This window comes from Manis javanica, chromosome 7 (genome assembly GCF_040802235.1).
Source record: "Manis javanica isolate MJ-LG chromosome 7, MJ_LKY, whole genome shotgun sequence".
NCBI classification, from domain to species: domain Eukaryota; kingdom Metazoa; phylum Chordata; class Mammalia; order Pholidota; family Manidae; genus Manis; species Manis javanica.
This window is the reverse complement of record NC_133162.1, coordinates 73,719,916-73,737,385: the sequence shown is the minus strand read 5'-3', so window position 1 is coordinate 73,737,385 and position 17,470 is coordinate 73,719,916. Positions and strand designations below refer to the sequence as shown.

The 17,470-nt window shown below is 40.2% G+C and overlaps 1 long non-coding RNA gene across 1 annotated transcript; it reads left to right on the top strand.

Annotated features, from left to right (window-relative positions):
- The first annotated feature begins 4,879 nt into the window (after positions 1–4,879).
- Positions 4,880–11,855, top strand: LOC140850586 (uncharacterized). Its single transcript, XR_012133528.1, has 4 exons — positions 4,880–5,250; positions 5,553–5,627; positions 5,915–5,982; positions 11,762–11,855. It is a non-coding gene; the product is annotated as an uncharacterized lncRNA (long non-coding RNA).
- The last annotated feature ends 5,615 nt before the right edge of the window (positions 11,856–17,470 follow it).

Genomic DNA, 17,470 nt, shown 5'->3' with positions numbered 1-17,470 from the left:
AGTGACTGAAGTTAGGATAGGTGTTATCTCTGAAGGGTGGGGTGTATGCACTGCGAGACATACAAGGAAACATACAGGTTCTGTATCTTGGTCTGGGTTGTGGTTACATGGAAATATATACTCATAGATACGTACACACACAGAGACAAATATACATGCATATTTATTATATAACATATACATAAATGTGAACACACGCACACATGTATATAGTACATATACTATATATGCATGCATGTATATATTTGTGCATGCACATGTGTGTATATACATGCAAGCATGTGTGTATGTACATATGCATGCACATATATATATATACCAGTTCCCTTTGTACACTTGAATGGATTTTACACCTCGAGAAAGGATAGAAATAAACAAAAACATGAATAATGTCCAAATGCTTGATAATGTTCCTTATTTTCTATTGTTAATTTAGATTTTATCTAATTTTTCAGTATAATAATTATTTTTAGAAAGAAAATGGCACTGTATTTACTATTTTACAAAATAAAAATAGATAATTACCCATAGAATAATAATGACAGTGAGGATGAATATAAATGAGAAAAAAATCACAGAATTGCATGATGACCCAGTGGCACAACTAGGAACAGATTTTGAAAATGAGATACTCATGCTCATAAGAGGATAACATGGGAATGTCTCAAAAAGAACTGTGTGTACACACACATTACTTTTTAAATTATTAATAAAACTGGCAATCTCTCAAAAATTAAACATGAAATGTACTGTGTATAATCACTTTGTTTGTAATGCATTTTCCCTGAATCCGCATGTGAAGACTGCAATAATTAGTAGTAGTGTAATTGTTTCCCCTTTTGACCTTTTCTTTCTTCATTACACAGTGTTGGAGAGAGGTTGGAAAGCCTCATTGTGATCTCTCTCTTTCTTCCATCTCTAATCAGCTAATTATTCTTCTGAAAGGGAGCTTCCTCCCAGCTCTAAAATCCATTTCCACCCATCCCCTGCCAATTCTTTCAGAAGAAAGCCTTTACATATCCAAATTACAATAAGTAAGGATGAGGAAGTCTTAACAAATTTGTTGCCAGTTTCTGGGATAAAAGGGTTAAGGTGAGTGCTAATTATTGTCTCTGTCACTGCCCCACCTTTCTAATGACCAACCCTTCCTCCAGCGACAGTGTCTGAAGGCCTCTCCTTAAACACACTGTGGTGAGGGAGCTGGTGTCTTTCCTCAGCCAACGAAGGACAAAACTCAGCAACTCAGCCAGGTCATTGGGCATCTGACCCAGTCAGACAGAGGCCAGACTGACAATGCAGGACCACCTCAGTGCCTGCAAGTCACAGGTGGGCTGCAGCAGGAAAGAAGCTATGTGCTGTGAGGTGAGTGTAAACAAGTAAGCATCCAGTACAGGCATCCTGTGGTGCGTGCCCACATCTGGTCCTGATTCCCCCATTTCCCTTTCCAGGGAGGCAGTGTGCATATGTGTGCTCGTGTGCTCATGTAAGAGCAACCTAAGCAGGTGAGAACGCCCAGTGAGCGTGCTCCAGAGGACAGGTGTGGAGTAGCAGGGATGAGGTGGTATCAGGCGGACAAGCCTACTCACCCAAGTGCTTTCCCAAAGTAGCTGCTGGGGGGTGGGGCATGCTGCACCTGTCCTCTTCGCCTTTCCCAAGCAATAAAAATATATAGTTTAAAAGAGTTTTGGGGGAGGTGGAGCCATGATGGCGGTGTGAGTAGAGCAGCGGAAATCTCCTCCCAAAACCATATATATATTATTGAAAATACAACAAATACGACTCTTCCTAAAAGAGAGACCAGAAGACACCGGACAACAGCCAGACTACATTAACACCCACAAGAACCCAGTGCCTTGCGAAGGGGGTAAGTTACAAGCTGTGGCCCAGTGGGACCCGAGAGCCCCTCACCTCAGCTCCTGGTGGGAAGAGAAGAGTCAGAACGGGGAGGGAGAGAGAGCACAGGACTGCTGAACACCCAGCCCAACCCATCCGCACCAGAGCGCAGACACACAGTGCGTGCATGGGGTGCTGGAAACTAGGGAAACAGGACTGTAAGACCTGTGAGTGGATCCCTGCAGCCGGTGCCCCTGGGATGAAGAAAAGCAAGTGCTTTTTGAAAGACTTAAAGGGACAGGGACCCTACACCTGGACGGAGGCTTCCCAGGACACTTTGCCCAGCAGCTGGGAATCCCAGGGAACTCTGGGTACCCTAACCCCCTGGGCAGCAGAACAGCTCAGAGGCCACTCACAGAGATAAACGCCTCCCGGCCGTTTCCCCTTTAACACGGCTCCGCCACATCGGAGCAACAGCCTGAGTCAGGCCAAGCCCACTGCAACCACAGAGCTAAACTCCACAGCGGCTGGGCAAGAATCAGAGCCCCTGTCTGCACGCAGCTACCCAGCACAAGCTGCTAGAGTTCGCTGTTCTCCCAAGAGAGGAAGGCCACAAACCAGCAAGAAGGGACGTTCTCCCAGTCATCACACGCGCCAGTTCCGCAAACTATCTCTATCGCCATGAAAAGGCAGAAGAATTTGATGCAGACCAAAATCACAGAGTCAACCCCTGAGAAGGAGATAGAACTAACAAATCTCCCTGAAAAAGAATTCAAAATAAAGGTCATAACCATGTTGATGAAGCTGCAGAGAAATATGCAAGAGCTAAGGGATGATGTCTGGAGGGAGATTACAGAAATGAAACAATCTCTGGAAGGATTTATAAGCAGAATGGATAAGATGGAAGAGGCCATTGATGGAATAGAAAACAGAGAACAGGAATGCATAGAAGCTGATGCAGAGAGAGATAAAAGGATCTCAAGGAATGAAACAATAGTTAGAGAACTGTGCGACCAATCCAAAAGGAACAATATTCACATTGTAGGGGTACCAGAAGAAGAAGAGAGAGAGAAAGGGAAGGAAAGTGTCTTTGAAAAAATAATTCCTGAAAACTTACCCAAACTGGGGGAGGAAATAGTCACTCAGACAACGGAAGTACACATAACTCCCAACAGAAGGGATCCAAGGAGGACAACACCAAGACACATAATAATTAAAATGACAAAGATCAAGGACAAGGACAGAGTTTTAAAGGCAGCTAGGTAGAGGAAAAAGGTCACCTACAAAGGAAAACCCAATAGGCTATCATCAGACTTCTCAAAAGACACCTTACAGGCCAGAAGAGAATGGCATGATATATTCAGTGCAATGAAACAGAAGGGCCTTGAACCTGAATACTGTATCCAGCATGATTATTATCTAAATATGAAGGAGGGCTTAAACAATTCCCAGACAAGCAAAAGTTGAGGGAATTTGCCTCCCACAACCACCTCTACAGGGTATTTTAGAGGGACTGCTCTAGATGGGAGCACTCCTAAGACTAAATAGATGTCACCACAGCAAATAAAATCACAGCAAAGAAAGCAGATCAACCAAGTACTAACTAAAGGCAAAAAATAAGATCAACTACCCACAAAAGCAGTTAAGTAAACACAAAACAGCACAGAATAAAACAACCAACGTATAAAGAATGGAGGGGGAGAAATAAGAAGGGACAGAAGTAAAGAATCACCAGACAGTGTTTATAACAGCTCAATAAGTGCGTTAAGTTGGACAGTAAGATACTAAAGAAGCTAACCTTGAACCTTTGGTAACCACGAATCTAAAGCTTGCAATGGCAATAAATACATATCTTTCAATAGACACCCTAAATGTAAATGGACTGAATGCACAAATCAAAAGACACAGAGTAATAGAATGGATAAAAAAGCAAGACCCATCTATATGCTGCTGAAAAGAAACTCACCTCAAACCCAAAGACATGCACAGACTAAAAGTCAAGGGATGAAAAAGATACTTCATGCAAACAACAGGGAGAAAAAAAGCAGATGCTGCAGTACTAGTATCAGACAAAATAGACTTCAAAACAAAGAAAGTAACAAGAGATAAAGAAGGACATTACATAATGATAAAGGGCTCAGTCCAACAAGAGGATATAACCATTATAAATATATAGGCACCCAACTGTGAAATCACCCAGAAAAGGCATGTACATCTTAGACACGCCTTTTCTGGGTGATTTCACAGTCATGCTAAATGCTGTGGACAGAGCTGTTTTAAGCTGAGCCCAGGAGTGGCGCCTGTACAAACACAGCACTCACTCCTACGTGCCATGCTGACACTATGCTTTGTCTTCTCTAAAATACTCAGAAGCGGGAAGGAACAATGTCCAAAGGAGAATCAACTCCACATAGTTTCAGGTGCCGACAGTTCTCTGGGAGGTGTAAATACCACATTCCTGGACTGCCGGGCTGCTGTCTGCTTTGCCTCATTACAAAGTGCAGTTGATGTCAGCGGGCCAGAATTGAACTGCTGTGCATGAAGCTCAGCCTGTGGATAGTGGTACAATAAATCAGTACTTCTGTGGAGCCTTAATGTGCTCACTTAAGGGCACGCTGTGCCTGTACAGAGCCGGATATAGTCACAGAAATCTCAGGCAATTATTTAGGCAATGTTGCTTTTTCACTTTCATCAGACTTGCTTGAGTAAACAGGTCAAGACCGAGAGGAGAAACGGGACTCCCCTGCAGGACACTCCCACAGCCGGAGCGCAGAGGATGGCAACCCGCCTGCCCCACTGTGGGTGCCCACTGCCGGAGGCTGGGAGGCATTCTGTTCCAGGGAGCCGGGGCTGGGGGCTCAGAAATCTCTTATTTCCAAATACCATTTCCACATTTTCCCAAATAGCATTTGTTTGGGACATATCTGGGTTTTTTTTCTTTTTTCCTTTCCTTGAACTTACTTTTTAGTACTAATATTCATCTGTATCCAACACAGTTTCCAGCTCTGGAACTTGTCCTTTGATATCTGAGGCAGGAAGGGCACATTTGCTTGGCCCCTCGGCCTCTCTCCCCACCAGGACCACCTTTCCTCGGCTGTGTTTACTTTCAAGGACGGCATCTGAGTGACCATACATGGCAGGTCTAGAATAAAAATGTGCTTAGTAGTGAAGCATGCATAAGTTTATTTGTGGGTCAGGTCTGCGCCCAGCTCAAGGGGAGTGGGGTTTGCCTCCCTCCACTCACACCTCCAGGGACCTGGGCCAGTGCGGGCAGTGCCCTCTATGCAGGAGGACTCATTCTGTCCGGGCAGGTTTCTAGCTCAGTGTGACAAATGCCTCTGCTGCAGGCCTGCTCTGGAGCTGCTGGAACTTCAGTGCCCATCTCCCAAAGCCAAGAGAGCCACACAAGGAACTGGAGTAAGTGAACTTTTCATTCAGGTTCCCTGTGCCTCAGCCATTTCCAGTGTGTCTACAGAGATTCTGAAATAGGCACGTGTGTGTGCATGCATGTGTGTATATATGCATACATATGTATGAGTGTTTATACATATATGCACATCTGATGTGCACTGTGTGTACATCTGTGCATGTGTGTATGCATGAACAAATACTTGTGTATACATATATGTATGTGTGTATGATAATATATGTAATAGTGTGTATTTTTAACAGAATCAAAGCTCATTCAGTATACTTATATCTTTCCTTTATATTTCAAGGCTAGAAAGAGTGTGTTTCCAATCTTGTGTGCCGAAGGGCTCCATGGAGCTTATGAGCAAAGAACTCTGAAGCAAGTGAGTCTGACTGGAAAGTATACGGGCCTCATGAGTGGTTCTTTTTGACCCCGAGGGCACCACATTCCACCAGTGAGATGTGAACTCCCTGGAGCTCTTCGTGTCCCTGGGACAATGCGTGCAGCCCTGCTCTGGGGAAGGAGACCTTCCTGTGCCATGGGGACAGGCACACCTGTTGGGGGATCTGGAAAGTGTTACCAAGCTTACATCAATTCTGATCTGCTCTACAAGTAAACCATCAGAAGAAAAACCTTACAAAATCTTTCTGAATTGTATTCTCTTTGTAGCTCAAGATCCAGGCTCCTGGGGAGAATTGAATACTCGCACCCAGTTGCAGGATGAGGCAGCCCTGGAGGTAACTGTGAACTTGGGGTGCGTGGGTGTGAGGAGGCACAGGGGTCCCTCAGCACAATTCCAATCCTAGGTTTCCAGAGACAAATAAATTATGTTCTTTGAATTACTTTGGCATATTTGGCCTCCACAATCGCAAGGGTTGGGCCCCTACCTTTTGTGCAATTTGGCCTAGAAATGGGGACCACAGCACTTCTAGGGTCAGCTGTGTGTGAGCACTGCTCTGCATACCTCATTTCTTACTGGTCTTCATAAATTCCTCTGCTGTCAGCTCAGGTTTTATTTGTGGGAACTAACACAAGCGGTGGCCAGGAAGGAGCAGAGCAAGCCAAATTGTCTGTCCCAATCTATTTAGCATCTAATACTGAGAAATAAACTGAGACAGTGGGGAAGGGAAGATGAGATGTTCTGGTGGAGACCTGTTAAACATTCAGAACGTTTGGCAGGAGAACCTCAAATGAATCACCAGTGCGCTGCACCTCACAAAGAGATGCTTTGGCCCCTGGAAAGCTTGGTGGGGGGTGAGATACAGGATAGAGAAGCCAGTCAGTTCTCAGGGAATGTGGGAAAACACAGACACCCCCAGCGTCCTTGCACAAACCTCCATTCTCCATACTGCTCAAATGTCTCATCTGTAAACTTGCTCCGGCACTGCAGGGTTAAAGGTCATACAGGGAGGTGTCGCAGGGTCCACTGACCCAGGGAGATGCTCCACAACCCTGCTGCCCACCATGCCATCTTCATGACCACAGAGTTTAAGATCAGTATGCCTGAGTGCCGTACATGTGTCAGAGTCCAGAACACAGCAAGTATACAAGCAGGTCAGATGTTCCCCACCTCTTCCGAGGAATGGCGAATCATATAACCTTGCACTTCATGGAGAAAAAGTAACGGTTATAATATTGGCTAATATTACATTTATTGAATTCTATATGCTTATCCCTGTGTAACCAAATATAAGTTGCTTCATTCAATATTCATAAAAGCTGTGATTTTCTAGAACCTCTCCTGGCGTTCTAAACAGGTTGGGGGGTCGGGTGTCTTTTTTTCCAGCGTGTAGCACAGAGCTGACCTGGCATTAGAGTTGCTTAGTGAGGAAGTGAACGCTAGGCTAGTGCTTTCCAATAATAACAACAACAGGGGACCACAGATGCAATTCTAAAGTTACTAGAAAGCCTATTAAAGAACTAAAAATAAACAATTGAAACTAATTTTAATAATATATTTTATTTAGCCCAATATCTAAAATGTTATCATTTCAACATGTAATTAATATAGAATTATCAATAGAATACTTTACATTCTTTTTCTGCACTGTATTTTACACTTACTCCTTTCAGGTTCAACTAATCACATTTCAAGGGCTGGATAGCCACCTTTGTTTTGGCTGGTAGCTCCTATGTCCCAGGTTCAGCTTCTCTGAGATCTATTTCCACAACAAAATCCCAGCTCTTTAGAGCTTACTGGTACCAGGATGAAAATCTGAAAGAACTCATACAAATAGACATTCTTTTTCCCATTAGTGATGACAACAGACAAAAACAAAACCATTTTAGACTATGTATTCTTATAGGTACCCTGCTAAGAGCTCTGCATGACATATCTCAATGATTCCTATCAAACTCTAGGAGACACCCACTGTTTAGACAATCCCTTAGAGTTGAATATGCTGAGAATTGGAGTAGTTCCATAGATTCCCGAAGGTTGTACAGTCAGTACACAGCCAGGCCAGCTCTAGGCTGGGCTATCGGCTTCTCCAAATTATCAAGGTCCCTCTTGATATAATAAATTTTATTTTCAGAAACATCTATGTATCTTCCCTCTCAGCCTGGATCTCTGAGGACCCCACATTGCAATTTGCAGAGTTGAATTTTCATGTAACTATTAGCTGATGATGATAATAACTGCCATTTATTGTACATTTTATTATGTGTTATGCATTTTGCCAAGAGTCATTTGTGTTTATTTTTAACATGCGTAACATAATTCAACCCTCACAATATGCCAATAAGGTAGGAGCTAATTGTCATTTATGGATGAGAAAACACCTTAAATATATACTAGATATTTTCACTGTTAATATGTCAGATGAAAACTCAAGAGTATAAATTATTTTTAATAACAGTACCTTCTAAGCAGCACCATTAACTCAGTTGTTCTCCTAACTGTACAAAACAATGTTATTCACATAACCCTAAAATCTTCCAATAAGTAGATACATTTCTCAAGGTTAGACCAGCCTGCAGTCTTAAATGACCAATGTTGGAGCCTTTTATTTTCCTTGTTCAGGGTTGTAACTTTTTCTGTCTGAAGCCTTCCTTCTTGGACTTTTCCCTTTACTGTAAAGTTTCCTATTTTGGCTTCATTTCTGAGCTGTCACCTTAACCAAATAATCTAGATTCTGTGCATTGCACAGGCTTACCTCTCATTTCCCATAAGAGGTAATAATCATTAACTTTCTGTTGTTTGAAAATCACTTGAACCCTCTGTTTAAATGATGTTGGACTTTCCTTCAAATAGTCACACCATAAAATATCCCAGATATTTATTTCATGTCTTAGGAGCTTTTTTTTGGCTTGTGGAGAACTTGGCTTGCAGCTTAAAGAGTGGACTTTTCTTTCTTTTTTATTTTTAATTTAATTTAAATAACGTTTTCCCACCACTTGGGACAGCATTATTCAAAGGATAGATGTGCTATAGAGATGAATTTTGGTATTGCAATGTGAGAGTAGCTGACATATATCAAATGATGTTCCAATCTATGGAGAACTGGAAAATGCTGGAGCCACTGAGCCAAAAACCTCCATGTCTCCCACAGTCCCATCAGATCAAGTGAAGGGCATCAGGAGGTGGAAACTGCCTGTTTATTCATTTCTCTTTTCCCTCAAGTTTTTCACAGACACCTCATCCATTACAAACTGTTCTCCTCAGGCCAGACATCACAACCAACATGTCCTTCTTAAAAAGGGACTTATGACTCAATAGCTGCCAAACTCAGCCCTTGGGCTGGAAATGCTCTCATGAGAAAGCTCTGGGGTGGTGGGAGGGATGGGAAAGGACAAATACAGGCAGTTTGATGGAAGTTCTATGAGCTATTTGTGTGGTTCCTATGATATTACAAATGTAGAAGAGTAGTTCAGCGTTAACATTTATGATAATAAATTTTTAAAACATAGAGAAGACTCAGTTGAAGCCACCTGGGCATGGCCACAGAAACACCCACCACCCAGACTTGGCATCTTAATTACTGTGCAGGTGGATCTTCCCTCTCAGCCTGGATCTCTGAGGACCCCAAATTGCAATGCGCAGAGTTAAATTTTCATGTAACTATTTTTTAGTTATGCCTACAGATGGCTTCAACTATGGTAACTTAGGAAAATAATAATGTTCACGGACAGAGGAAAAGTACTCTCCTTTGTGCAAGATGGAAGCTTAGCTCTTCCCTTGTAAACAGAGTAAGTGAGGATCTGAACTAACATGCTTCAGAAAGAAAAAGGACCTGCTCCGGGGCACAGCTCCCAGGAAGTCTGCAGGTGTAGAAGGAGGACACACAGAACCAGACTGAACCAATTCTGCTTGCCATCCCATGGGACCTTAACGGTGACCATCAGGGAAGATCTGAGTCCAGAGAAGCCACAGTCTCTTACAGATTCTAGGAGAAGTCCAGGAAATGGAGTCTGGATCACCAGATAATAAAAGCTGGAACCTTGCTGTCCTGAAATAAGAATCCTCTCTGGCCCACCCCAGGTTACGTGGGGCAGTTCCCTCTTGAGTGTATTTGCCCAGATCCTTTTGACTCGGCCAAACATAAAGTTCTATTCCTGATTTTTATTGCCTGGAAGATGTGGAATCAAATGGGGAGAGGTGAGAGGCTGCAGAGCAGGTGTCAGACCCTGCTGAGCTCTGTCCTCTGAAAGGCTCTCAGTGGGCTCTTCTCCTCCCATCAGGGTTAGTGTCTCTTATTTGTTCACTGGTATATTTCCAGTTTGGAACCCAGTGCCTGGCAGACACAACTGTGAATTGATGGTGATATTTAGAATTTACTGTTATTAAACACAAATTGCATTCTAAAGTTTCGTTTGACATGTCAATAACTACCACTTAGAAAAAATTGAGCATGTGCTATATATTTATACTTACATCTCCACACTTACACAATAATAGAGCAAGATACTCCTTATTATCTGTATTTTAGAAATGAGGAAATAGTTGCTCAGGAAATTAAAAGATTTTACCAAGGGCCCTACAGAGGTGAAGCTGGATCTAGAAACCTGGTCGTTCTCACTCCACATGTGGTCATTGCTCCCTCATGCAGATATGTGGTCCTACCACATCACAAGTCCAGTCCTCAGCATAAGTTAGTAAATTAGAGTCATTTCACCAGAGCACTCAGGTTCTGATCCAGGAAACCAGGTCACTGGAACCAAGCTCAGAAGAGACTGACTTCTTAAGATGCCAACAGAGGACCTGAAACAAAAATACAATATAAACATGGAAGAATTCTGAGTAGTATTCCATCCATATCGGTCTCAGTGCAGTCCAATCTTTTCTCACAGGGTGGATCTAGTAGCAGAACATTATTTTATTTTCTGTTTATCTGCAAATATCCTTCATTGTTGAAGGAGAGTATATGTGAACGTAGATTCTTACTTAGTAGTCTTTTACTTTCAACATTTTGAAGACTTACCCCACTTTTTTCCTCTCCATCACTTTTGATAAGAATCAGCTATTAATCTTATGGAGGATCATTTGTACATAATAAATTGCTTTTCTCTTACTACTTTTGAGATTTCCTTTTGATCTTTAAAATTTTTTTTATCTTTAGCCAGTTTGTTATCTGTCTAAATATGGATCCCTTTGAGTTTTTCTACATAGACTTCATTGAGATTCATAATGTGTAGATTATTTTTTATTAAATTGGGGGCATTTTGTTAACTATTTTCTCCAAATATTTATTGTGTCCCTTTCTCTTTCTCTTTTTCTGGGCCTCCATTATGCATATATTGTTACTCTTAATGGTGCCTTATAGGTCTTGGAGGTTCTATTTCTTTTTCTTTGTTTTTTTATTTTTCTTTCTACTCCACATCCTTGATAATATCTATTGGCCTATCTTTAAGCTTATCTTTTTTTTTTTTCTTTTGTCAGTCCAGATTTGTTATTAAGGACCACTAGTGATTTTTCATTTCAGCTGTAATACTATTCTACTCCAAAATTTCTATCTAATTCTTTCTTATGATTTCTCATGATAATCTTCATTGATTCTACGTTTGGTGAGACATTGTTATCACATTTTAATTATTTAGACACAGTTTCCTTTCCATCTTTGGAAATATTTGTAATATCTGATATTAAATCTTTTTCAACTAAATCTATGAAGGTCATTTTCTGTTGGCTGCCTTTTTTTAGTATGTGACATATTTACTTGTTCCTCTGTATGTCTTACAAACGTTTTTGTTGGAAAGAACATTTTAGATAGCATATGGTAACAATTCTAATACCAGATTGTTCTACTCACCCCCCAACTATTGTTGTTGTAGCTGGTCTGTTGCTTGCGGTCTATTGTTTTTCTCTTCTTGTTGTTGCTTATTTACTTAGTGACTTTCCTGGACTAATTCTGTATTTCCTTTAGTGCATAGCCTCTGAGGTTTCAACTAAGTTCTTGTTTTTACTTTTAAGTCTGGTTCTTAAAACTCACACCCAGCTCAGCATAATTTAGTGGTCACCCAATTATCGGTCAGAAGATTTTTTTCTAAAAAATGCCTCCTCTTCCACCCTTTTCCAAGGCTATCTGCGTAGGAAGGCATAAACGTCAGGCAGTTTACAAGACAGCCTTAGCTCTCACTGCCTCTTGATCAGAGCCTCAAGGTCAACCAGAGGTGAGTGCCTGCCACCTTTCCCTTTCTCTGTTCTGTCCTATTCAGGCACCCAGCTGTATGCACAGGCCCAGTCTTATATGTCCCCAAGTATATGTTGGAACTTCTCAAAGTTCTCTATGGTTGTTTGTTCTCTTGTATTGCCTTTTAAATTCCAAGCCTGACACCAGTTTAGCCCAAGTGGAATCACAACGTTAAGCAGTGGAGTTGTCCAAGCAGTTTACTGTTGTTTCAGGATGGGGGTAGGTCCCCCTCATATCTCACTAATCTGAGCTCTGAGTCAAATCACCCTGCACCCCATACTCTGAAAACACATATTTCCAAGGGAACTGCAAGTTTAGGCAAAATCTTATGTATTTATTTATAAGATAATCCATAGATGGAGCACAAAGTTGTATTTTTATATACCTATAAGATTTTAATTATTTAAATAAAAATTTTAGAAAATGAAATCCATGCCCCAACAAAGGTGAGGAAGATAACCCTCTCTCTAAACCTAGATTAAAGAAAGGAGAATTTACCAAAAATAGTATTTTCAACTTTACGATAATTTCCCTTTTATTAGTCACTAAATGCCATCTGTACTTGAAGTTGCATTTCATTCAGTTGAGTGATATATCCTGGAGAACAGAATTTGGGAAATAAGACTCTACCCTTGACTAAACTCAAGCCAGGTTCCTAAGGACATGACCTTAGGCTCCGTCCTTGGCCCACTCATTCCAGTTTAAGCAGGAAATCCTGCTCAATCAGTTTAGCAAAACTTCCCCACCATTGGTACCCTATCACTCTGGCCCTGCCAAATAAAATCCTGTTAGGTCACTTTAGTGAAGAATTGCCCTACCTCTTAGTAATTTCCACCCACAGACCTCCCACCCTGCTCCTTGGCTCCAAATTCCCACTTCTACTTATTATATACAGAACTGAGCCCAATCTCCCCCTGCTACCACAAAATCCCATTGACATGACCCCCTTTAAATAAATTCTTCCTTGCCACCTTTAGCAAGTATCATGAGTAATTTCTTCTTTAACAGGAACAGTGTGAAAAATCATATACATCAGGCAACAGCTGTACATGAATGATTTACCGCTGTCTCTGCAAGAAAAATTTGTTCTTTCCCTGGCCACCTCTTATTCTGCCAATGCCTCATAAAATGTTGACATGAAGCATAAATATCCCCCACCATTATGTGCCAATTCAGCAGAAAATGGAACATAGCTAAACTGTTCCTTTGCCATCTCTTGACTCCAGCAATGGTTCGCACTTGGGGAACCCATCTGCCCACATCACAAGCCATTTTCCCTTCCAAATCCGTAATGGACAACCAATGGCATTGAAAATGCCCAATGCAAAAGACATTTTTCAAAACATTGGTGTGCCTGTAAGTAGTATGAAAATGAAATCATTCAGAAAGCAATTTGTACCTTCACTGTATTCTAGAATGTATAATAAATTCTGTACTTTGGCAAATGTCAATTCAATGTTTTTGGAAAGAAGATATTAGGGAACATCAAAACTACCGGGCAGTCAGTCAGCTTAGAGCTCTTGAGGGCTACTTTAAAGTGACACTAGCACTCCTCGTTCTGACTTCCTGCAGACAATTTAACATGCAACTCTAAATCCAGGCATGGAAATCCTTCCCTCTCCTCTTCCAGCCAAATTCACTTGAACGAATATGAAAATAGCTCAGAATACATCCTTGGGGCAAAAGGAAAACATTTGTAAATACTTTTTCTATCACCCAAGTCATATGAGACTCCCAATGGGGCTGTTCACAGAGAAAAAGAGAAAAGAACAGTTATTCTTTCCAAGGACAGGAAAGAGGCATGTCACCATGGGTGCCTGCTCTCCAATTCAGTCCTGAAAACATTAAATTTATGAAAAATGCTTCCAGACATCTATTCTACTAGGAAAATCTAGACAAGGCTGTGTTGCTATAAATCTTCCAACTAGTCCCCTTCCTTAATATACACAAACATGCATGCATGCAAGCTCACACACACACACACACACACACACACACACACACACACACACAACACAACACACATACACACAGATTAAGAATAACAGGTATATTGGATAGTTTTCCCCGAAACTGTGATGTGATATGGGGATTGGGAAACTGGAGTGGCTAGTTCTTAATGCATATTAAAATATAACAGAGAAGCTGTGACATGTCCTTGGACAAGAAAATAAAGGACCTTTATTTGTTAAACATTACTGAGGGTCCAATAGTACCTTGCAATGTGCAATTACGGAGGCACAGTGTCTGCCTTCATAGGAGCTTGTTATTTCTGTGGGGACAGAAAGGATATGGAAGGAGGATCTGTTAAACACCCAACTGATTGTAAGACAAAAGCCAACTATCTCAAGGCCATAAGAAAGGTGTAAGAAATGAAAAGTTTTGTTAAGTTCTTTCTCTTGCCATAATCCACTCTGAGCCTGCCCCCTAGCATCCTCATACTAGCCACCTTCCCTGACTGCAAGAGCAGTATACTCCTTTCTGACAGGGGCTTTGCCAGTAGACTGAGCCTTTCACCCTCCTGCTTCATTGCTGGATAAATGAGGACAGGTATTTTGAGTTGTCTTTTTGAACTTAGATGAGGTTTTCTATCCATCTGGGCCATAGAAGCAAGAGTTTCCTTTTACAAATCTCATTGCATGAGGATAAATCTGACAATTTAGTGAGCATTGCTTTAGCCAGTAAGTTCCAGTTTGGTGGTTCTAAAATGGTGAGAAAGATCTGTGGTCCAACAACAGGAACTAGAACTGCTCTGGGCTTTATGTCTGGCGCAGTAAGACCCTATGTAAGAAATTTCCTCTGTTTACTTTGGATATGTCAACTCAAAGTCCATCCACTCCAGAAAGGTGATGCTTATTCTCACAGGGAGAATTAATGGTCCCTTCCTCTGAGACTCCATCCTACCCATTATGGAATTCCATCATAACATATTATTACATGCATTGCCTTACATAATGTTTTTATCCACTAAATTGTAAGTCCCTCAAAAGTAGGGATTTGTTTTAGTCATATCTGCATAATAATAAAAGTTTATTTTTATTGAGTTCTTACTATGTTTCTTCAGTGTGTTAAGTGAACAACATGCATTGTCTGTGGCATATGGTCCTTTCCGAAGATGGTCACAATATTGTCACCCATCCTACATACACCTTTGCAGTGTGCTGTCACCCGTGTCCCATCAAGAGGTGGGATATAATTAACCTCCTCTTCAGTCTGAACTATGCATAAGTACTCATTTGTAACCCACTGATTTTAACAGAATGGATGTTGCATGTCTTTTGAGGCTGGGTCTGAAGACTTACAGCTTCTGTTTTGATCTATTTGAATTCTCCCTATCAGATCTCCTTTTGGAATCTAGGCCCCATCCAGTGGGAAGCCTAAACCACATGGAAATGCCACTTGTGGGAACTTCAGTGGACAGTTGCAACTGAGACCAACCTTTGGATGATCCAAGTGTAAGCTGCAGTGCTATAATCAAAGACATTTTCAGACTTATAATTCCAGGTATCTGGGTCTCCCTAGCTGAGCCCTTGCCTTCCATGCCTTATCTGAATTCCTGAATGACATCCCTGACAGCATAGGAAGTGTATTCCTTTTATGCTGTTAAGTTGAGAGTGAGTTTGAAACACTGGAACAGGTGACACCCCTCACAGTGCTATAAGGCAGAAACTATTACTATCCCTAACTCAGAGATAAGTAAACTGAGGATTTAAATGGTGAAGATTATAATGACTAAGAGTGTCAGGAAGTTTGTGTAGATCATCTAATTTAATGCACATAAATCTCTATGAAGTAGGTGATTTTGAAGAATCATATTTTAGATGTAATGAAATTGATGCTGAAAGAAATTAACGGGCCAAGAATATATAGTGAGTCTTGAAGAAATCAGGATTTGAAACCAAAGAGTCCTTTCCACAGACTGAAGTCTTTAACCTTGATTCCACACATACATGCTGTAATTAATTAGACAAATAAAATAGTTTATGAGTAACAGAGCTTGGACAACAAGGACAAAGATGTCCACTGTCACCAATGCTTTTCAACATTGTACTGAAAGGCATAGCCAGCGCATTTAGGCAAGAAAAAGAAACAAAAAGCTTCCACATTGGAAAGGAAGAAGTGACACTATTTCTACTTAAAGGTGGCATGATTCTACATAAAGAAATTTCCAAATAATGCACACACCCACACCCACACAATTACTAGAGCTAATAAACTAACTCAGCAAAGTTACAGGCTACAAGTTCAATGTACAAAAATCCATTGTGTTTCTACTCACCAGCAGTGTACAATCTAAAATAAGATTAAGAAAACAATTCCACTTACAACAGTACCAAAAATAATAAGATATTTTAGGAATAAATTTAACAAAAGAAGTCCAAAACTTGCATCCTGATAACTACAAAACATTGCTGGAAGAAATTAAAGACTTAAATAAATAGAAAGATATCCCATGTTCACGGATTAGAAAACTTAATATTGTTAAAATGGAAATATTACCCAAAAGTAATCTACAGAGTCAGTGTAATCTGTGTCAAAATTCTTATGACCTTTTTATTTAAAAGAAATAGAAAAGCTGATCCTAAAATTCACATGGAATTTCAAAGACCCCTGCATAATCAAAACAATTTTTAAAAAGAATAAAGTTGGAGAGCTCATGTTTCCAGACTGTAAAACTTACTACAAAGCTAGAGTAATCCAACAGTATGGTAATGGCATAAGATACATAGACATACAGACTGAGAGAACAGAATCGAGATTCCAGAAATAAACTTGTAAATCTACTGTCAATTGATTTTCAATAAGTGTGCCAATATCATTCAATGGGATAAGAAAAGTCTTTTCAACCAATGGTCTCACCATATACAAAATTAATTCAAAATGTATCAAGGACTTAAATATAAGATCTAAAACTAAAAAACTCTTAGAAGAAAATAGATGGGTAAATTTTATGATACTGAATTTGGCAATGAATTCTTTGATAAAGCACCAAGAGCATAAACAACAAAAGAACTGAATCAGATTTTAGCAAAATTAAAACATTTGTACATGAAGAGACATTATCAAGAAAGACAGTTTACTTAATGAAAGAAATATTTGCAAATCTTATATGTGATATGAGCCTAGTATCCAGAGTATATAGAAAACTCTTACAACTCACCATCAACAGAAAGACAGCTGAAAAATCCCAAAATTCTTGGTTATTAAACAACAGACTTCTAAATAGCACATGAGTAAAAGAGAAATCTGAAGAGAAATTTTAAAATAATCTGAACTGATTGAAAATGAAAATAATAAGAACTTGTGGAAAGCAGCAAAACTAATATTTAGAGAAAATTTTATAGTATCAAATACTTATATTGCAAAAGAAGAAAAATCTAAATTCAATAATTTAAGCTTCCACTTTAGAAAACTAGAATAAGAAGAACAAATTAAATCTAAAATAAGTAAAAGAAAAGAAATAATAAAAATTAAAACAGTAATCAATTAATTGAAAACAGGAAAGCAATAGAGGAAATCAATGAAACCAAAGGCCAATTCTTTAAAAAGATCAATAAAATCAATAAGCTTCTTGCCAGGTTAAGTGAGAAAAAAA